This window comes from Geotrypetes seraphini, chromosome 2 (genome assembly GCF_902459505.1).
Source record: "Geotrypetes seraphini chromosome 2, aGeoSer1.1, whole genome shotgun sequence".
Lineage (NCBI taxonomy): Eukaryota > Metazoa > Chordata > Amphibia > Gymnophiona > Dermophiidae > Geotrypetes > Geotrypetes seraphini.
The window spans coordinates 502,412,207-502,434,995 of NC_047085.1; the positions used below are offsets into that span (position 1 = coordinate 502,412,207).

The 22,789-nt window shown below is 43.0% G+C and overlaps 1 pseudogene; it reads right to left on the minus strand.

Moving 5' to 3' along the window:
* LOC117354953 overlaps positions 1–22,789 on the minus strand; it is a 329,542-nt pseudogene that overhangs the window by 219,038 nt on the left and 87,715 nt on the right.

The window sequence follows — 22,789 nt, forward strand, 5'->3', positions numbered from 1 at the left end:
TTGTCTGGGTCAGAATCCATGAAGCTGTCAAATAATTGGATAAAACAATGTCTATATGCACCAGCGATTAAAAAAAAAAAAGGCAGGAGTAGCAATCTTGGTTAACAAAAAATGTTCGGCAACATTTAATATGGTTAAGGCAGATCCTCTAGGAAGGTGGGTACTTGTTGACATGAGCATGGGTAATACTACAATGGCGTTATTAAATATATATGCCCCTAATTCGAATCAAAGTGAATTCTTTAAATCTCTACAACAATTAGTATTACCACTGGCTGCTACTAATTTAGTGGTACAACTCCGTTAAAAAGGCATACAGGGACTCAATATAAATACCAGTCAGAAAAGGAATTATGTTGATGAATGAGAGACTGACTGTAATAGTATTAAATACCAGTGGGGAGAGAGCAAATGACTCCTAAAAACGCTCAGAAAAGTGAAACTCTGAAAGGGAGGTGGATACCTCCCCTTGAGGCAAGAGTTTACCGTCCAATCATTGCATTTGCTTTGTAGAACATCACTTTCTGACCACTGGTAAAAACTAGTATTGTTTAAATAGACTCTGTTAGATTGACTAAAAAGTTCAAAACAATTATGCACAACTCTTGCTTGGAACGATGATACCATTCACTTATCTGTACCAACTTTAAAGTTTGTAGTAAGGGCTCTTGGGGGTCTCAACGCGGCCCCGTTTCGAAAATTCTGCTTGAGACCCAATGCTACAATGCTACACACTGTTAAACGTATCTGTCCAAGAGGTGATCGTTTGTAAAACTTCAAAAAGTCATTTGCTCTCTCCCCACTGGTATTTAATACTATTACTAATTTAGTGGTGGCAGGGGATTTCAATGCTGTTATAGATCCAATAATGGATAAAAAACCTAGTAGAATTATGAAATCAATGGGTTTAGAAAATTTAATACAATCATATAATTTAAAAGATATATGGAGTATTCTTCATTTTAATGATCGGGAATTTACATTTTGTTCACATGTTCATCAATCATTTTCAGGTATATTTTTGTTTCAAATCAGATGTTGCAGCAAGTTGGAAAAGCTGCCATAGAACCAATAGTAATATCAGATCATGGTGGTGTATGGATAGAAGTGAATTTAGTAGATCAAGATAATTCCAACCTGTATGGAGGTTTGATAATGCATTGCTTGCTGATTCTAAATTCTGTACAGATTTTCAGTTCAAAATGAAGGAATATTTTACACTTAATGATTTAGAGGAAATATCGATTGAAATTTTGTGGGATGCTTTCAAAGCAACTATGAGAGGACAAATTATTACATATTCTGCATATAATAAGAAACAGTTAAGAAAGCAGTTTGTAAGCTTGGAAAAAGAGATTAAAAATTTAGAATTACAAGTGGTTAACAAGTGGGAACAGGTTGCATTTCAAATATTGTTTAAAAAAAAATGTGAATATAATGAGGTTTCCTCTAGGTTAGTAAAGAAGGATATTTTTGCTCAGCAAGCATTCAAGTAGTTCAAATAAGGCTGGAAGATTATTGGCAAATTATTTAAAAGCAAAGAAAAGGAAATAGAAAATTGGCATAATTAAAGATGATTTAGGGAATTCTCAGTCTCAGATTGGAAATATATTAAAACAATTTTTGAAATATTATCAGTCCCTTTATTTTTCTGAGTCTTATGCAAATAAAGAGAAAGATGGGTTGTATTTTTTGAGTTTAATTGAAGGTCCTAAGGTTCCTGATCATGTAAAAAGAAGTTTAGATGAACCTATATCGCTAAAAGAGTTACAAACAGCATTGAAATCTCTTTGAGTTGGGACCGCTCCAGGTGGGGATGGATTTACGGTAGAGTTTTATAAAGAATTTCAAATTTCCCTTTTACCCTATTTGTTAAAATTATATCAGGATCAACTGAATAAAGGTTGTATATCAGGTACTATGGCAGAATCTTTAACTATTGTTTTGCCAAAGCCAAATAAAGATCCAACATTGGTTTCAAATTACAGGCCTATTTCTTTAATAAATGTAGATGGTAAATTATTAGCTAAAATTTTAGCTTTAAGATTGGCTAAAGCTCTTCCGCATATAATAGGTATGCATCAAACTGGATTTGTTGCTCAAAGACACTCTTCCAATAATACTAGACTGGCATTTCAGATGTATTATTTAACAAAACAAATTAATGATCCGGCTTTTTCAGTATCATTAGATGCTGAGAAAGCTTTTGATCGTGTAGAGTGGAAATTCATGTATCAAGCTATGAAATGGTTTGGTATTGGATCTGGATTTATACAAATGATTCAAACACTGTATAACTCCCCGATTGCTCGTTTATATATAAATAATAATTTTTCGGATGCTTTTAAATTGCAAAGGGGAGTTAGGCAGGGTTGTCCATTATCTCCTTTGCTGTTTGATATAGTACTTGAACCCTTGTTATTAGCTATTCGACAGGCAAAGGACATACAAGGTATTCCATGTGCTGGAGTGGATTATAAAGTATCCGCTTATGCGGATGATATATTGCTTCATTTGAGAAATCCGGAAACAACAATTCCATGTCTGCTTGAAGTAATTGATACATTTGGAAAATTCTCAGGATACAAAATAAATTGGACTAAATCAGAAATTTTACCTTTAAATGTATATTGTACAAAAGGTATATTTGATTCTTTCCCTTTTATTTGGAAAGAGGATGGAATAAAATACTTAGGTATTTGGTTGAAAGATATACTCGAAGAGACAATGAAAGTAAATGAAAAATTTGTATTACAAAAAGTAACAGAGTTGTGTGAGCAATGGAATCCTTTGCATTTATTGTGGTGGGGAAGAGTTCAAACTGTTAAAATGATGATTCTGCCTGTGGTTTGTTACCAATTGGGCATGATACCAGTGTTTTTTCAGGGGTCTTTCTATAAAAAGTTAAATAGTATTCTGGTTAAATTTATTTGGCTGGGTAAAATTGCAAGAATTGCTCTAGTGTCTTTGCAAAGGCCAATTAGGGAGGGTGGGGTAAATTTTCCCAATTTTATAGTTATCACCAATCCTATATCATGCGTCAAGGTATGTATTGGGTCCTCCCAGAGCTTTTGGAACAACTGCCAGACTAGTTATGGGTTGAGAGGTCGCTTATATTTCCACTTAGACTTGATCTTCTGCTCAGTATAAAGATGCCTAGAATACGTAAAGACAATCAAGTATTAATGGATACCTGGAAAACATTAAGATGTGTGGACAAATTAACTCCTGAGTCTATTGGAAAATCTACTCATCAATCTATTTGGGTAAACTCCAAGATACAAATAGGTGGGTTTAAGATTGTCTGGAAAGATTGGATTAAAGCAGGTATAAGATCCTTAAATGAAGTTATTCAAAATGGTAAACTGCTTGATTTTTCACAATTGCAACATAAATATGGTCTAAATAAAAAACAAAGTTATAAATGGTTGCAGTTGAAGCAGGCTATTCAGGTAGGGTTCCCTATGTTTTCAGGCAGATTTTCTGGGACACCAGGCCGCCAAGTGGTATAAAATTTTATCTAATTATTTGAATAAGAAACCTAAAAATGGATTAAGGGATATTTGGAGCATTGAGATTAAGCATCAGATTAATGCATCTCAATGGCCACGTATTTGGTCTTGGAGAATTAAAGGTACGACGTTGGCATCTATTAGACAAGCATGGTTTTTTTTGTTGCATAGAGCATTCTGGACCTCTACTAGATTACAAAAATTAGATTGCTCTAAGTCTAATAGGTGCTGGCATTGTAAAATTGAAGTTGGAACTCTGGATCATCTTTTATTTTATTGTCCATATATTCAGGCATTTTGGTTATCAATATGGGATCAAGTTAACCTCTTTATGGAAAATCATGTGGCATTGTCATATGATACAGTTATATTTGGAATGTGTATGAGAAATAAAAGCCAAATATCTGCAGTAAATAATAAGCTTTTGATGATCCTTACAGGAGTAGGGATACAACAAATAACATTGAATTGGAAAAATTGTTCTAGACTAAATTACAGCTTCTGGTGGAACTCAGTGTGTCATCTGTACAAAATGGAACGTTTACTTGCAATACAAAATGGTCATTTTAATAGATTTAAAGATGTGTGGAGGCCAATAATAAATTATCATAATGATTAATGTTAATTTATTATTCTTTTTCCTTATATGATAATTGAAAGAATGGGAGGGTGGGGGGATGGGGGGATTATGATAATTTAATATATATGTGCATAATTTAATTGATTAATATACATAGGAATTATATTATTCATGTATAGATATGAGATGGGGTGGGATATAAATCTTTTAGTTATATATTGTTATGGAATTATCAAGTGATAATGTAATATGTTATGTTCATATTTTAATGTACACTTGATGTATATGTTAAAATGAATAAAGATTTGGAAAAGAAAAAAGAAAACAGACAGAATAAATCAGACAGACACATGGGATTTCCCTGGGAGGGGAGGAAATACTGGATGCTGTGAATATGCAGACTGGATGGTTTTAAGAAAGGTTTGGACAAGTTCCTGGAGGAAAAGTCCATAGTCTGTTATTGAGAAAGACATGGGGGAAACCACTGCTTGACTTGGATCGGAAGCATGGGGGGAGAGTGCGGTGCAATGGTTAAAGCTACAGCCTCAGCACCCTGAGATTGTGGGTTCAAACCCACGCTGCTCCTTGTGACACTAGGCAAGTCACTTAATCCCCCCATTGCCCCAGGTATATTAGATAGATTGTAAGCCCACCGGGATGGACAGGAAAACGTACTTGAGTACCTGAATAAATGCATGTAAACCGTTCTGAGCTCCCCTGGGAGAACGGTATAGAAAATTGAATAAATAAATAAATAAAATGTTGCTACTCTTTGGGGTTCCGGAATCTTTTGTTACTCTTTGGGATTCTAGAATATTGCTAGGTACTAGTGACCTGGATTGGCCACCGAGAACGGGCTACTGGGCTTGATGGACCAATGGTCTGACCCAGTAAGGCTAGGTTAGGTGTCTGATATTCAAAACTGGATGAATCCATCATTTTGGCTGTTCAGAGTATGCCATGCTGCCGTTAATTCTGCTGCTCTCTAGGCCCATATTATATTTTAGTCCTATCACAGGTGACCAGATAATCGTCTCAACGTTTCTCTCTACAGAATATTGTAAATTCTCCAAAGAGCTGCTGTTATGCAGCAGCCAAATTATCAGAATACAGAATATGTAGAAGAGGAGCAAGATAAAGGTTGAAAAGAGGAGAAACCAAACACTGATCCTGGGGAGGGAAGGGGAGACAATTTTTTAAGGGCCCGACCTGATGTTCTTCCCTCTAATAGGGTCCTGCAAACTTTCTCATGCCACGGCACACTAAATGTAGTAGCAGTGGCTCGAGGCATCCAGAAGTGTACGGATGTCGCCGCGATGTCACGCACAAGCGTGATGTCATCACGTCGATGTCCGTGCATCCGTGAAGGCCCTCAAGAGGGGCCCTGAGATGCCTGCCAGTGGGGGGTGCCAGCAGGGAAAAAGGCTGGAGAGAAGGAGAGGTGCAGGTGCCAGCTGATTGCCTACAGGTCATGCCTCTAGCCACGAGAGGCATGCCCTGTAGGCAGTCGGTCAGTGCCGGTGCCTCTCCTCCTCACACAGGCACACAGTTTGCGATACACTGCTCTAATACATAGAAACAGAAGTTGGTGAGAGTTTCTTCCATTACTCTTATCACATGGTGATCCTGGAGACAATTCTGTAGCTTTTGGAGCAGTTCACAGTGTCAGACAATGCTATAAGCTGAGCAGAGATCGATGACCACAGCACCTTACTTTTCTCTGGTCTCAAAGACCACTTCCAGGTACAAGATAATCTTCTGCACCCAGGTTCTGACCATTTGGGCTACCCTGACCCTGCATTTTAGCTCTTCAAGAACAGAGAATAATCTTTCTCTTATTTCAAAAGAAAAAAAACCTCATAGGACACACAAGATAGTCTTATGGGCCCTCACGCTGTCAGTTTGAGATTAGCACAGAGAGATCCTGATCCTTGGAAGTTTCTGGAGCAAAGGAAGTACAGAAAGATGTCTCATATTAGTTGAAAATTTTAGATGCAGATAAAGCATTCCTTACCTAGGGAGATCAGAGTCTCATAATTCTCCTTCATCACCTCCCTGTAAAGCTCCTTCTGCCCTTCATCTAAATATTCCCACTCCTCCTGGGAGAAAGAGATAGCGATGTCCTCAAACGCCACCTGCATCTGAAACTCAAACCAGAAACACATTCAGCATCTTCTGTATCACCATCAGGCATTATTGTAGACATGGTGACCCTGGGCAAGTCACTTAATCCTCCATTGGCCCAGGAACAAACTAAGTCTCTGTATGGACCCATTTCCCCCTTCCCCAATCTTGCCCCTCCCCCTGCAGCTAAGAGGAGGCTGAGCCCCACTGCCAGGGAAAGAGAGAGAAGGAAAAGTGGGGGTGGGGGATCTTTTACCTGAGCAGAAGCTCCTGCAGCCATTTCCCTCTTGGCTTTGGACATTTGGGCTCTTCCTCTACATCAGGGACTGGAGGAGAGAGTAGAGCAGAAAAGATGGACGACTCAGCTTACTTCCGGCTACATACCGATGACATCACAAAGGGGGCGGAGTTTGGTCAGAGCTGAGCGAGATATTCCTTATGTGTGCTAAGGGGCGGACCCTTCCACTCCTCTTCCCGCCCCAGGCACCATTCTGACCAATCAGCACTACAAGGGGCAGAGCCTTCAGCATGAAGCTCCGCCCTCTCCCTAGTGACGTCACCAGCCTTCTCGGCTTCTCCCCAAGTCCTTTCTAATCCTGCAAAGAGGAAACTGAGGGAGGAGATTCCCCCCAACAAACACTGCGGCAGCTGCCAACTTGGGATCCTGCACAGTCGAAACCTTAAGCGGACACATAATACAGAAGAAGGGAATGTGGACTTGGCTTTTCAAAGTGTGGGCACTGGAGGGTTAAGTGACTTGTCCAGAGTCACAAGCTACTACTACTATTTAGTAATTCTAAAGCGCTGAAAGGTGTACAGTCCCTGCTCAGAAGAGCTTACAATCTAATTTAGACATGACATTTCAGGGTTGGGGGAGATTATTGTGGGTATAGGTATCTGACAGCAGTGAGTGGGACTTAAGAGTTGAAAGCAGTTTGAAAAAAGTGGACCTTTAACTTGGATTTCAACACTGCCAGGGATGGAGCATGACGTATTGATCTGTTCCAGGCATACGGCGACGCAAGAAGGGACGGAGTCTGGAGTTGACAGTGGAAGAGAAGGGTACAGATAAGAGGGGCTTGCCCGATGAGCTGAGATCACGGAGGGAGCATAGGGGGAGATAAGCGAGGAGAGATATTGGGGGGCTGCAGAGCGAATGCACTTTAAGTCACCTTTCTGTGATTACAATCAAAGCACTTTACACATTATATACAGGTATTTATTTTGAGGCAATAGCAATTTCTAGAATTCAGGATGTGGTTAGCTCAGTTGGAAGGAAAATTCAACCTAAACCTCACAAGTATACAAGTGGAAGGGCATAATCAAAAGATACGTCAGTCTGATTTGGATGTAGGGTGACAGTCACCCAAAGTCAGCAGCAGAAAACTGTACATTCTAGAAAAGTACATCGAAAATTTATTTATTTTATCTCAAAAATCATCTGTACGTCCACTATGTCTATATACCACATTCTCGACCAATAATTTGTCCAAGTCCCAAACGCCCAGAACAAGACCTTTGGATGTGGGAGGAGCCAGCATTGTGATGGACTTGCCACCCAGACATGGCAACAGAGCAGAGGGGCACCTCACAGGGCACTGTTGTGAAATTCACAAAAAGGGTGCCACATAAACATCTCAGCAGAACTCCCTTATAGGTTATGGCGACCCCAACACCCCCCCAAAATTCACTACAACCACATGTCTACATTCCCAATATCCCTTATGGTTGCAGGTGGCACCTTTATGACAGTAGATTAGGGTTTGGGGGGGGGGGCTCACATTTTCCACCATGAGTGTAGTGGTTAGAGTGGGTTATGGGCCTGGGTCCTCCTCTCTATGGTTCACTAGCCCACCACACAGACTACTTAAGATGCATGGGGGGGTTTCCATGCTGCAGCCACTCAGCTGATCGTGGCAGGGGGATTTCCTTGCCGTGATCAGCTCAGCGGCTGCATCTATTTGAAATATAGGCCAGTATTTTGCTAACCTACATTTAAGATGTCTGTTGCAGCCCTAGAGAGACACCTAGAGCTGCTTAAGCTCGCCCAAGGCCACTTCCAGGTGAATCCACGGCCTTGGGCGAGCTTAAGGCCACACACAGCCTTGGGCGAGCTTAAGTGTCCCGATGTGTCTCCCTTAACCGTAACAAATGCCTACAGTATAGGTGCCTCTTTTGGGTTATTTGGGGGTTTTTTAAACGTGCATTCTGATTGGCTGGTTAGACAGTGTAGGACACAGTTCTTCAACCGTCGGTCCGCCGACCGGTGTCGGTCCGCAGAAAATTTCTGCCGGTCTGTGCAGGGCCGGCGAGATCAAGTCGGCAGTTAAATTTCCTGCCGACTGCGGTTCCTGCTCACTAATGTTCCTCCCAGCCTCAGGCGATTAAGACAGGCTGCCGACGTCGGGGCCTTCCCTCTCTGAGTCTCGCCTGTTCGGAAACAGGAAGTTTAAACAAAATAGGCGGGACTCAGAAAGTGAAGGTCCCGACGTCAGCAGCCTGTCTTGATTGCCGCCCCTGCCGAGTTGCTGAAAGGGCCGCGGGGAAGTTACAAGTAGAATGGAGAGAGCTGCAGATACAGGTGCAGGTGGAGGGAGATGGTGGGGAGCCTTCACAGTGACTTCCTCCCCTCCCACCAGCTCTCCTACTTGCCAGGGCAGTGATTTACTGGCAACTTCCTGCAGGCAAGTACTGAGAGCTGCTGGAAGGGGAGACAGCCACTGTAGGAGGCAGGGAAGCTGCTGGATAAAGGGAGAGCTGTTACTGGACTTGGAGAGAGTTAGAAGGAGAGATGCTGCTGGGAGGGGAGGAGGGAAAGGGATGGGAGGAGAAGAAAGTTAATGTTGGATAGAGGGATGAGGGAAGGGAGAAGAAGGAGATGCTGCTGGGAGGGGAGGAGGGAAAGGGATGGGAAGAGAGTTAATGTTGGATAGAGGGAGGAGGGAAGGGAGAAGAAGGAGAGATGCTGCTGGGAGGGGAGGAGGGAAAGGGATGGGAAGAGAGTTAATGTTGGATAGAGGGAGGAGGGAAGGGAGAAGGAAAAAAAGGAAGGAGGGAAGGGAGAAAGAAAAAAGGAAGGAAACAGCTGGCAGGGAGATTACAGGAGAGGAAGGGGGTCAGGGTGGAATGGAGAGATCAGATGAAGGAAAGGGGAGAGAGAGGAATGAGAAAGTAGAGAGACATTGATGCTAGAAAGGGGGTCAGCAGAGAAATGAGAGAGGGATAAAGATGCTAGATCTGGTGTAGGAGAGATAAAAATGAAGAAGGCAGTGAAGCTGGAATGAATGATGTAAAAAGGAGAGAGGAGGAACAGCTGGATGTACAGGGAAAAGGGGCATAGAAAGAAGTCAGATACATATGGAAGGGGGAGAGGGCAGACATTGAATGGAACGGGCAGATGCTGGAAGGAAAAGAGTGAAAAGAAGATGAAAGCAGAAACCAGAGACAACAAAAGGTAGAAAAAAATAATTTTATTTCTATTTTGTCATTAGAATATATCAGATTTGAAATATATATCCTGCTAGAGACATAACTGGGGACTGCAGTATTCTGTTAGCATGATACTTCTGTATAGCATTCTGTAATAACTTGGCTTGTTCAGTTTTCTTGATAGTAGAGGGGATATATGTGAAGGGGAGGGGAGACAGGGGTTTTGCTGGTCCGTGCTCTGTATATTTGTATTTATAAAATCACAATTGTTCAGAATATTGTTTCTTTTTATACATTAATAAAATACGTTCAATATAAAATCATAATTGCGGCTTGTGCAGATGGGATCAGATGGTTTGCGGGGACCGAGCTCACGGAGATGGGGCGTAAACGGGGTTTTTAAATTTTAGTCCTAGTAGTTTGCCGGTCCACAAAATAATTATTTTATTTCTGCCGGTTCACGGGTGTAAAAAGGTTGAAGAACACTGGTGTAGGACACCTACTGCCGCCTACAATTGGGATGCCGTTTATAGAATCTGCCCCTGAATATTTAAAGAAGCAATATTAAAGAGTATTAGCCATTGAAGATAATTAAAACTGGGATACTGTAGTAAATTGAAGTTATATACGCCAATATCAACCAGTATCATGTCATATCTGCAGGACAGAATAAGTCGAGCTCATGAATAAAACAATTAACTGTACAAACAAACCATAACATTGCGAGTGCCTTCAGGAGAACCATAAGATGGTGGGCAAAGCTCCATCACCCTATAAGAAAAAAAATGTCTGTTATGGAGTGGAGTAAAAGCTCTAAGATGCAGCAGGCACCGGCGAAGAGGAGAGGAGGAAGCCGGGAGAGAAGGAAGAGGGAGAAGGCAGGCAACGCGGGGTAGCGGCGAGAGGAAGCTCCGCCCACCCCCCAGCGTCACCAGCGAGCGTCACCAGCAAGCCCGGACTCCCCCTTAAAAGAGGGGGAGCCAACGGCGCCCAGCCGTTCGGCGCGCAGCAAAGGCGCTCGCCTTAGCGGGAGCGCCTTTGTGAAGGAGCCTTGAGAAGGAGCCAGGAGTCCAGGCTGCTCAGCAGCAAATTCAATCTTCTTAAATAACCTCCTAAAAAATATATATATATATATATATATATATCTACTTCCTTTTCTTTTATTCTCATTCTTTTCTTCTCTCTACTTTTCCAGCTAGCTACACGCCGGGCACACCCCAACGCACCAAGAAACTTTAGGCACGAAGAAAGAGAAATGGAGGCTGCAGAATCCCAGTGAAGCTTTCCAGTATACTGCATCGAGTGTCACATGTATGACTACCTCCCCTCCGGGAGGCAGGCTTACATATGCGGTCGATGTCAGGAACTGGATAGCCTAAAGAAGGAGGTCGGGAGACTGCAGATCAAAGTCCAGGAGCTGGAGGGACTCTGTGCCGTAGGGGAACCATGGGAAATCAAGGCAACTGACGATACCACCAGAGAGCCACATCAACGAGCAGGTCAGAGAGCTCAAGAGATTCATCGAGGAGGTCTGCAAGATGGTAGAGATACAGGATCACCAGCAGTTCGAAAGGGAACCATCAGATGGAGGACAGGACCCACCACCAGAAGCTGGGGGAGAAGGACCTTGCAGAGGAACCAATCAGGAAGAGGAAGGACTGGAGGGTCAAATCACCGATACAGACCTGAGACCCAAGAGGAAGCGGAGAAAAGGGAAATCTGCAATCGTGGTGGGAGACTCAATCCTGAGAGAGGTGGACAGTCACATAGCAGGAGGCAGACCAGACCGCCTAGTGACATGTCTCCCAGGGGCGAGGACAAAGGACATATCCGACAGAATCGAGAGGATCCTGGAGGGAGCTGAGACGGAGGAGACAGCAGTGATAATCCACGTCGGAACAAATGATGTCAGCAGACGGAAGTTCAACAGAACTACACTGACCGAGCAGTTTAAGATCCTGGGGAGGAAACTGAAGCTGAGGACAAGGAAGATAGCCTTTTCAGAGATCCTGCCAGTACCGAGGGCAGATGCAAGGAGACAGATCGAGCTGCAAGCAATAAACGGATGGCTGAGGAGATGGTGCGATGAGGAGGGTTTCCACTTTGTACGGAACTGGACAACCTTCCTGGGGAAAAACAAGCTCTACAGGAGAGACGGACTGCACCTGAGCGCGGCTGGGACGAGGATGCTGGCACGCAACATCCAGACCAGCATAGACATGGCTTTACACTGATAACAAGGGGAAAGCTGATCGGACCACAATATCAAGCAAGGATACTGAATCAGGAAATGGCAATAGAGGACTCGAGACTGTGTGGACATTTTCTGGACTAAAACCCAAAGACGCATTGCAGGGACCCAAGGAACTTATGGAACTAAAGAGCGACAAAATGAGGAAACAGCCGGAAACAGAGGGCTATCCAAAATCGAAGAAGCGGACAGAGGACGGGATAGACACACCACAGGAGGAAGGTGAACAGAACGAGGCTCGGGGACTGGCAGACCGTGAGGGGATCGACAGGAGCACCAAACCACGAGGAGAACCAAAAGAGAAGGTAACCAACTGGGACTTAATTTGCCTATATACAAATGCCAGGAGCCTAAGGACAAAAATGGGAGAGCTAGAAGTTATAGCCAGTAAAGAGGACTTGGACATAATAGGAGTCACAGAGACATGGTGCTCCGAGGACAACAAATGGGATGTGGCCCTGCCAGGGTACAAACTCTATAGGAGGGACAGGACACACAAGAAGGGTGGAGGAGTAGCACTGTATATAAAGGACTCCATTCCTTCAACCAGGATGGAAACAACAGTAAGGGCGGACAGCTTGGAATCAATATGGATTAAACTGACAGGAGGAAATGGAGCAGACATCAAATTGGGACTGTACTATCGCCCACCAGGACAGCCAGAAACAAACGACCAGGACCTGGAGGACGAATTGAGGCAGGTATGCAAAATTGGAAGTGTGGTGGTTATGGGGGATTTCAACTACCCTGGAATAGACTGGAACACTGGACACTCAAATTGCACGAGAGAAACTAAATTCCTAGAGGCAACGAGGGACTGTTACATGGAACTGCTGGTCACGGAACCAACGCGAGGGGATGCCACTCTGGATCTAATCCTCAATGGGCTAGGGGGACCCGCAAAGGAGGTGGTAGTACTAGCACCATTAGGGAACAGCGATCACAACATGATACAGTACAAACTAAACATAGGAACACAAAAGGTGAAAAGAACCACAACGACAGCAACTACAGAAAAGGAAATTACGAGGCCATGAGGAAAATGGTGGGAAAAAAGCTCAGCAACAGCTCAATGAAGATGGAGACCGTAGAGGAAGCCTGGGCCCTACTCAAGGGCACGGTGCACGAGGCACAATACCTGTTCATCCCAAGGTTTAGGAAAGGGTGCAAAAAGAATCGAGCTCGAAACCCGGCGTGGATAAACAATGCAGTAAAAAAGGCGATAAGTGACAAGAAATCATCTTTCAGAAAATGGAAAAAGGACCCAACAAGGGACAACCAGAAGGAGCACAAAAGGCACCAGAAAGAATGCCACCGAGAGGTTAGGAAAGCAAAAAGAGAGTATGAGGAAAGACTGGCAGGGGAAACAAGAAACTTCAAACCATTCTTCAGGTATGTGAAGGGGAAGCAACCAGCCAGGGAGGAAGTGGGACCATTGGACGACGGAGACAGGAAAGGAGTGGTAACAGAGGAAAAAGAGATAGCTGACAGATTAAACAAGTTCTTCTCGTCAGTCTTCACGAGAGAGGACATATCCAATATCCCAGAACCTGAGGAGATCATAAATGGAGACCACGATGAAAAGCTGGTCCAATTAGAGGCGAGCCGAGAGGATGTCCTCCGACAGATAGACAGACTGAAGAGCGACAAATCACCGGGCCCGGACGGCATCCACCCAAGGGTAATAAAGGAACTGAGAAACGAAATAGCGGAAACACTTTGCCAAATATGTAATCTATCCTTGAAAACTGGGGAGATCCCAGAGGACTGGAAAATAGCAAATGTCACGCCCATCTTTAAGAAGGGATCAAGAGGAGATCCGGGAAACTACAGGCCGGTGAGCTTGACCTCGGTCCCGGGAAAGATGATGGAAGCACTGGTCAAGGACACAATCTGCGAGCACATAGAAAAAAATGGACAACTGAAAGCGAGCCAGCACGGCTTCTGCAAGGGTAGGTCGTGCCTCACGAACTTACTGTACTTCTTTGAGGGAATAAACAGCCAGATGGACAAGGGGGAAGCCATAGATATCATTTACCTCGACTTCCAAAAAGCCTTCAACAAGGTACCTCACGAAAGGCTGCTTAAGAAGCTGTGGAATCACGGGGTGCAAGGGGATGTACACCGATGGATCAGACACTGGCTGGCGGGCAGAAAACAGAGGGTTGGAGTAAAAGGGCATTACTCAGACTGGCAATGGGTCACGAGTGGAGTCCCTCAGGGATCGGTGTTGGGACCACTCCTGTTCAATATATTTATCAACGACCTGGAGACGGGGATGAAATGTGAGGTCATTAAATTTGCTGATGACACCAAACTCTGTAGCAGGGTCAAAACCAAGGAGGATTGTGAAGACCTGCAGAGGGACCTGACGAGACTAGAGGAGTGGGCAAAAAAATGGCAAATGAGTTTCAATGTGGATAAATGCAAGGTCATGCATGTAGGGAAAAAGAACCCAATGTTCAGCTATAAAATGGGGGAAATATTGCTAGGGGTGAGCGACCTTGAAAAAGACCTGAGGGTGGACGCAACATTGAAGCCATTGGCGCAGTGTGCGACAGTCTCAAAGAAAGCAAACAGAATGCTGGGCATCATCAAAAAGGGTATCACAACCAGGACGAAAGAAGTCATCGTGCCACTGTATCGTGCAATGGTGCACCCGCACCTGGAATACGGTGTCCAGTACTGGTCGCCGTACCTCAAGAAAGACATGGCAGTACTCGAGGGAGTCCAGAGAAGAGCGACAAAACTGATAAGAGGTATGGAAAATTTTTCATACGCTGACAGGTTAAAAATGCTGGGGCTGTTCTCCCTGGAGAAGAGGAGACTTAGAGGGGACATGATAGAAACCTTCAAAATCCTGAAGGGCATAGAGAAAGTGGACAAGGACAGATTCTTCAAACTGTGGGGAACCACAAGCACTAGGGGTCACTCGGAGAAATTGAAAGGGGACAGGTTCAGAACAAATGCTAGGAAGTTCTTTTTTACCCAGAGGGTGGTAGACGCATGGAACGCTCTTCCAGAGGTTGTGATAGGCCAGACCACAGTACAGGGGTTCAAGGAAGGTTTGGATAGGTTCCTAAAGGATAAAGGGATTGAGGGGTACAGATAGAAGCAGAGGTAGGATATAAAAATGGTCAAATCACTTCACAGGTCAAAGGATCTGGTGGGCCACCGCGGGAGCGGACGACTGGGTGGGATGGACCTCTGGTCTGACCCAGTGGAGGCAACTTCTTATGTTCTTATGCCATCTTCGGTGCTGCTCAAGAGCGTCCCTCGTTACATTGCCATCTTTTGATAAATAAATCTGATACTGAGTAGCTATCGCAGTCTTTGGGCTAGATTCACTAACCTCCATTGCGTTCCCGATCTGTGCAGGCCTGACGAACTCCCAAAACAAAAAAATTTAAATGAGGGCGATCGGAGGAATGCCCCCCTCCGACCACACGGATCGCTAATGTGCGATCCCGACGCATGCGCAGACCATCTGTCCAAGAGCTGTCTGAGCTGTGACTTTTTAAAAACTTTTACTAACCCAGCGAGCCTGTGGTTTTAACCCACTTTAAACCCATGGGTTAAAACCATGGGCTCGTAGTGCGGGGAAGAGCAGGAGAGATTCGGGACAGAGCACGAGATTGGGGCAGAGAGATAAATATTGTTGGGGCAGCAAAAAGCAGGGCGGCAATGGAGCTGCAGAGTTGGAAAGGATGTTTGCGACTGGTCCCCAGCAGTCGCTTCTTATGTTGATCGGCCAGCTCAGTCAGTTTGCAAGATTTCTTTAGTGAATCGGGTCCCTACGTACTTTGCATGCCGTTCCTCTCATTTGCATGTGTGGATCGGAATCGGATCGGCAGACAGGTAAGTGAATCGGGCTGGAGTAAAATCGGGTTGCAAAGGGGTTGCAAACCGATCGGTACACGATTGGTTTGTTTAGTGAATCTAGTGGAAAGCTCCATCTTCCCCATGACCAAAATGATTTTTGCTTATGATCATGAAGGCATCATCATTACAGACAAAGTTCCATGTGGAAGAAGTGCCACAGCAGTGAATTTTCATGATTTTTTGCAAAAAATTCACAAAACCCGACCTCAGTTGCTCTTGGCTGGGCTACTCATTCTTCATGACAAAGCTCGGCCGCACCTGGGGAATGTCGTCATTGAAAAACTACATGAATACGGCTGTGAGGTGTTATCTCATGCTCCTTACAGTCCAGACACGAGTCCATCAGACTTTGACCATTTTCCAAAGTTTTGCATCTCTGGAAGAGCTTTCTTCCACCGGTACCTGAGCTATTCGGCAACTGAACAAAAACAGTGTCTTGGATTGAATAATGAAGTTTCCCGGACATTGGGACTCGGTCATTGCAAAGCAGAGATTGTAAAGAAATACTTGAAAAAAAAAACAAAAACATGTAAATTTTAAAAATAGTGTGCATTATTTATAAAATAATCCTTGTATATTTCTGTTATAATTTATGTAAACCGCTTGGATTGTAAAATAGGTGGAATATTAAAATTAACTTGAAGCTTGACCAGCAAATAAGAAACACAATAATAATGAAGTAAAATATTGCAGAGGAAACCAGTTGCTTGAAACCATTGGGAAGACAATGCCCACTGAAGGAGGCTAGTAGGCCGAGATCTAAATAAACTCCTTTAGGCAATACAGTGCTCCCCCGGTCAATCGCCGTCTGCGATTCGCAGTCCCAGTCATTCGCGGTATTTTCCGACCGCGAATGACCAGGCAGCAGAGGGCAGCCGGAGCGCTGGCAAGTGAAGGAAATCACTCGCGGTATGCACTATCTTCCTGCACTAAAGTCGGGCCTCACCAATCAAAGCAGCTCCTGATAGGTGAGGCCCAATTTTAGTGCAGGAAGAGGAGGTCGGAGGATACCGCGGGTGATTTCCTTCACTTGCCAGCGCTCCGGCTGCTCTCTCCTGCTGCCATCTCCCATCTCCATCACTAAAAACCATATTCATTACAAACATATAATCATCCAATTTCTAACTCACAAATTTCTCAAATAAATATGTCTTCAGACCTTTCTGAAAGAACATATGTTTGATTTTTCAATGACTGAGAATTCCAAATTTGTACAGACTGATAAGAAAAAGAGTTTACACGATATATTTTTAGTCTGTGAGATGTTTGACTAGTTGGTAACAATATTAGTTAAAAAACCTGTGGTGAGGTCAATCTAAAAAAAATCTTTAAGAACATAAGGAATGCTGCTGCTGGGTCAGACCAGTGGTCCATCATGCCCAGTAGTGGTCAAAGACCAGCGCCCTAACTGAGACTAGCCTTACCTGGTTCAGCAGGAACTTGTCCAACTTTGTCTTGAATCTCTGGAGGGTGTTTTCCCCTATGACAGCCTCCGGGAGAGCGTTCCAGTTTTCCACCACTCTTGGGTGAAGAAGAACTTCTTTACGTTTGTACGGAATCTATTTGAGCTTGAAATTATGACCAAGGAAGCTCTCAGAACAAAGGTGACACTTGAGTGAACTTACCCTCTCTAAAGATCATTTGAGCAGCCGTATTTCTACAATGATGGTATCCTATTCCTTAGTTTGACACTAATACCTGAATGCAAAATGCTACAATAATCTAATTGGGACAAAATCGAACTCTGAACAAAATGCCTAAAAGAAGATCTAATAGGTTGTAACTGTCTCAGGTGTTTTTTTCTTTATTAACATTTCAAAGATAATTCACAAGACAAAATACTTGTTACAAGAAACCCAGAAATAAACAATATATAAGAAAAAAAAGTAAATTTTGTAAATGAAGTATAAAAGTTTACCCTTCCTTAGACCACAATTAGTGGGGAGTGGTCAAAAGGAAAAAAACCAAGGAGATTAATAGAAGTCCAATGCAAAATGGAAAAGGCCTAATGTGACACCATTCATAGCCCAACATCACCCTTGGATGATTTTATTTAAATCAAGGAAGTCCTTCAGTTGTGCAGGGGAATAAAAAACATATTTAGATCCCACTTATCGAATCGGGCATTTACATGGATAGGCGCCAGAAAAAAGTCACTCCTATATTAATGGTCTCTTGTCTTAAAGTCAGAAACATTCTTCTCAATTCTTGTGTGGTCTTTGCAACATCTGGATAGACCCAAATTCTTTGACCTCCAAAGGGGATACGAGAGTTTTTTTTTTTAAGTAAAGTCTTAAGACCATATTCATATCTTGTTCAAAAACAAATGATACTAATAAAGTTGATTTCTCAGAAGCATCCACTATAGATTGTTCTAGAACAGCAGATATATTATTGAAGTCAATCTGTGTTTCTCCTCTCTTTTCCCCATCCCCAACTCTTTAGCTACGTTCTTGGTAGGTAAATAAGTTACTGTTTCAGTTTAAAGAAAACTTTTTTAAACAGATTATCAACCTGAGCCTCAAAAGACACCGAGTCACAGGGCTAGATTCACTAAGGGCAAGAACCAGATCCAATCCATGAGGGATCCGATCTGTGTCCGGGGGGACTGATTCACAAATCGCCCTCATGCAAATGAGGGTGATCGGAATCACGTCCCCATCCGCCTGCCCGGATCGCTTTCGATCCCAACGCATGCTCAGACCATCTGTAGATGGACCTACGTGCCCGGCAGAATTAAATTTTACTTTTTTAAACTTTTTTGCAAGCCCGTGGTTTTAACCCGCGGGTTAAAACCATGGGCTCACACTGCGGAGAAGGCGATCGAGGCAGAGTGATGGAAAGTCGGGGGGAGAGAGCAGGAGAGTTGGGGCAGAAGCAGAGCAGCAATCAGGGCAGACAGAGCTGGAAAGTTGGGGGCTGAAGCAGGAGATCGGGGTAGAGAGCAGGGCGGCAGAAGGCAGGGCAGTCAGAAAGGACCTGAGCGACTGGGTCTCAGCAGTCGCTTATTTTTGGATTGGTCAGCCCAGTCGGTGTCCCTCATTTTTCTTAGTGAATCGCTTCCTGCCTACATTTGAATGCCGTTCCCCCTCATTTGCATGCATAGATCGGAGGATGATCAGGACAGAGGTTAGTGAATTGGGTCGGAGGGAAATCGGGTCGCAAACCGATCGGTACACGATTGGTTTGCTTAGTGAATCTAGCCCTAAGATAATCCCCAATACCTTAGAGGTTCTTCCTACCTTTAGAACGTCATTCTAATTGAGTGGTATAACATTAGGTATAGATTCCAATTGATTGGAAAACCATAGAATCTTAGTTTTGGTTGCATTTAACTTTAGCTTAAATGTTAAATCCCACTGTTTCAACTTTCCTATTTTGACAGGCAAGGGGGTCTGTCATGTAAGACAGGGGCCACAGGAGAGAGCTCAATGACCAGGGATGGCTGATATAGGGATGGCATTTGCCCAGAGGCCACTGGGGGGGGGGAGCTCAGTGGTGCTGTTTCCAGGAGGAGATCAGAGAAGGCCAGGCTTGTACTATTTTTCCCAGAAGCTTTAGGGGCCAAGGGCCAGTTCTTTGGGAGCTTGGTGAAGTAAGGTGAAAGCCCAGCAGGAATCTCTTGGGGGAAAAGAGGAAATTGAACTTTTACATTGCCTGAGAGAGAGAGAGAGATCCCAGAAGAAGATTCCTGAAGTAACCAGGGGTGTAGGGTTACCAGATAGTCCGTTCGGAAAATCCGGACCCTTAGACCCTGCCCCAGGCCCACCCATTTCCCTCCGTTGTCACTTCCTCTCCCCATGACCAGGAAGTGATTTCAGAGGGGAGCCAGGCTGGTGTGAGCAGCAGGCCAGAGAGGTTGCTTGCGTTGGTGAAGATTTAAAGTGGTCTGGGGGGTAAGGGAGGGTGTGAGCATGTCATTACTATGCCACTGGTCATAATCCAAGAAACAATATTTTTAGGTGGATTGTTCAACAAATAATTTGGGCAGCCATCAAACGCAGAAAAAAGATTTAGAAAAATTATTTACCAGCAATGAAGTTTCCTCAAAAGTCAATTGTTCAAAAGAGGAACAACATTTAGTCACATATACCTCTGATTCTGAGTTTTCCGTAAAAAGTTATTGAATCGGCCTGTTACCCACCCTTGTATTAGTGAATCAGTTAAAAAATTTGCATTAGGATGCTCAGGTTGTTTAACTGTATTTGCTATGCCACTCAATTCCCTCCATGCTTTCAACAATACCTTTTTATCAATTATAGCTGTTCCAATCAAATTAGAATAGAAATTTTTCTTTGCCTTAGTTAGCTTATATTTATTTATCTGTTTCCATAATATTTTAATCCAGTTTTTCTCCATTTTTGCTCCACTTTTCTGCAATCTCTTTTTCTAGTGCAAAAGGTATAAGTGTTGAAACCAATGGGTTATTCACTTCTAGTCACGAGTTAGGTAGAAGGCATCATCTACATTTTTTTTTCTAGGCTCTGCCTCCTACTTCAGTGGGCTGTGCTGCACTTCCTCAGTTTTACTGGTTCAAGACTCATATGCCTTTTGCACTAAAAGAGAAGATTAGGTTCTTCCCTCAATTCACTTCCCCCTTCCAATTCGTGGTTTTAAGACTCACGATTCTGATTATTTGCTATTTCCTAAAACCAGAATCACCCCCTCCTCCCTCCTGGACCTCCCCAGACCTTACCTGGTGGTCTAGTGGGAACTCACAGCAGCCATTTTGAATGAGTGATCTTCATGGGTGGGGCAGGAGCGTATGAAGATCGCTCCTGTCCCGAAAGACTGCTAGACCACCAAATAAGATCCGGAATGCTGGGGGGGAAGGCGGGAGGGAGGCGGGGTGGGTCAGAGTCGGCCCAAAAGTTATTTGCTAATTTTCAATATTCGCAGGCCAGCTCTGCCCCTAACCCCCGTGAATATTGAGGGAGGAGTGTAATCTTTTTCTAGTAGAAAGGCATTTGAGTCTTGAAGGTCTGCCCTGTCAGATCCATTTAGCCTGTCTCAGATATGTATATATTTCTGTATGCGTCGTATCTTCGGTCAGACAGGTCTGAAGAGTAATGACTTTACTCTCTTTTGCAAAGAGGCAAATGAAAGTCTTTAAGAGAAGTCCTAGTGCTCGTTGCACTCAGGTAGGTGGCTTGTTCGTTTCCATCTTGTTTTATATTATGTTCCTATTGGCATTAATTTTTTATATTTTAATCGTTGCAGAACAGAACAGAATTGGCTCAGTCGGAGGGTTTCCCCATATTTCGACTTCTAATTTCTCCTGTTATAAGGATTGTCAACTGCTTTGGTATGAACTGAGGAACTACAGCACAGCCCACTGATGCAGGAGATGGATCCAAGAGAAAAAAAAATGTAGATGATGTTTTATGTTTGTCAAGAATTGTTTAAAAACATAAGAATTTGCCACTGCTGGGTCAGACCAGTGGTCCATTACGCCCAGCAGTCCGCTCCTGCAGCAGCCCCCAGGTCAAAGACCAGTGCCCTGAGACCAGCCCTACCTGCTTATATTCTGGTTCAACAGGAACCCGTCCAACTTTGTCTTAAATCCCTGGAGGGTGTTTTCCCCTATAACAGCCTCCAGAAGAGCGTTCCAGTTTTCCACCACTCTCTGGGTGAAGAAGAACTTCCTTATGTTTGTAAGGAATCTATCCCCTTTCAACTTTAGAGAGTGCCCTCTCTTTCTCCCTACCTTGGAGAGGATGAACAACCTGTCTTTATCTACTAAGTCTATTCCCTTCAGTATCTTGAGTATTTCTACTATGTCCCCTCTCAGTCTCCTCTTTTAGTGGGTATCTATTTGTTTATTGTCTCCCCATTTTTAATACAAATTGTAAAACACTTAGAAGTCTTTATTTGCGTTTTATGAAAATTTTAATAAACTTGAAACTATACAACTCGCATCTAGAGATGAATACCCACTTGTTCAAGAGTCATATAAATTTCTACTAGAAAAGATTATCGAGGTAAGAACCTAATCTTCCCTTAAAATGCTAAAATGTGGTGAAAACCAAGGGGATATTTTTAGACTTATTATATCTCTTCTCTTTTAAAGGGACAATTTTATCTAGTGTTCTATTTATAGTATTGTTCCATTGGTTTATGGATTCTTCTAGATCCGATACTGCTGAAACTGAGGTTAGATTAACCTGCTTCCAAAACTGATTAGAGACCATGTTACCTCTTGATCAAAATGAAATCTGAAATGATTGAAATTGCTGGTTTTTCATATATAAATTAAAGTCAAAATTTGCTAATTGATGGTCTGACCATGGGAAAAAAGACCACAATTTTCAAAAATTTTGCTATAAATTGCACCAGAAGAAAAAGCAATTGAATCTAACACATGACCCTTAATATGAGTCAAAGTAATAGATGCAAGACAGATTAAGAGAGTCTAAAAAGGCTTTCTGTGGATATACAGTGATCATCAGTTGTTTCAAGATGTAAATTTAGATCATCCAAAATAAATAATCTTGAATACTGTACAAATATTGATGTAATATAATCAAACAAACACTGTTGAATCTCTATCTAACTCCCCGGAGCTCTATATATTAACACTATCCCAAGAGAAGCAAAGTCTGAATAATCATTAAATTTACAGAATAAAATTTCTAAGGTTTCTTTTACCACAGAATCTAAGTAAATCAACGATATAAAAATGTATATATAAAATTTAGGGCTGCACATTGATTATTCGTGATTAAAATTTTTAATCGCATAAAGCGGCCCCCTCACAGTTTCCTTCTATACTCATATAGTGGTAAATATAAAGAGCAGAAATAAATCTTCAGAACCAACATGTTTTAATTCCTAAAATGAAAATAAATCATTTTTCTTACCTTTGTTGCTTGGTGATTTTAAAGTTTCGATTCCATCTTAAGGAAACCACAACAAAGTCCCATACCATAGCCAGACAACCGGAAAAGAAAGGTTATTCAAAGACTGATCCTGTGACTTGGGGACACATTAAAAGCTTGAGTAACAGCCATT